Raw genomic sequence first — 774 nt, 5'->3', positions numbered from 1 at the left:
GCGGAATCGGATGTGAAATCCTCAACCTCTCGAATATTGATTTGAAAGATTGCGATAGGAGGGACTCCTAAAGGAACGCGAAATCGGATGTGAAATCCTCAACCTCTAGAATTTTGATTTAATTTGTGAAAGATTGCGATAGGAGAAGCTCTTAAAGCAACGCAGAATCAGGTATAAAATCCTCAACCTCTGAAATATTGATTTGAAGGATTGCGATAGGAGGAGCTCCTAAAACAACGCGGAATCGGATGTAAAATCCTCAACATCTGGAATATCGGTTTGAAAAATTGTGATAGGAGGGACTCCTAAAGTAATGCGGAATCGGATGTGAAATCCTCAACCTCTAAAATATTGATTTGAAAGATTGCAATAGGAGCTCTTAAAACAACGCAGTATCGGATGTGAAATCCTCAACCTTTAAAATATTGATTTTAAAGATTGCAATAGGAGAAGCTCCTAAAGCAACGCGGAATCAGATGTAAAATTCTCAACCTCTAGATTTGATTTGAAGGATTGTGATAGGAGGAGCTCCTAAAGCAATGCGGAATCGGATGTGAAATCCTCAACATCTCGAATATTGATTTGAAAGATTGCGATAGGAGGGACTCCTAAAGCAACGCGGAATCGGATGTGAAATCCTCAACCTCTAGAATTTTGATTTGATTTGTGAAAGATTGCGAAAGATTGCGATAGGAGAGCAACGCGGAATCAGATATAAAATCCTCAACCTCTGGAATATTGATTTGAAGGATTGCGATAGGAGGAAGGATTGCG

The sequence above is a fragment of the Phalaenopsis equestris genome, unplaced genomic scaffold, assembly GCF_001263595.1.
Source record: "Phalaenopsis equestris unplaced genomic scaffold, ASM126359v1 Scaffold000149, whole genome shotgun sequence".
NCBI lineage: Eukaryota > Viridiplantae > Streptophyta > Magnoliopsida > Asparagales > Orchidaceae > Phalaenopsis > Phalaenopsis equestris.
This window is presented reverse-complemented; position numbering follows the sequence as displayed.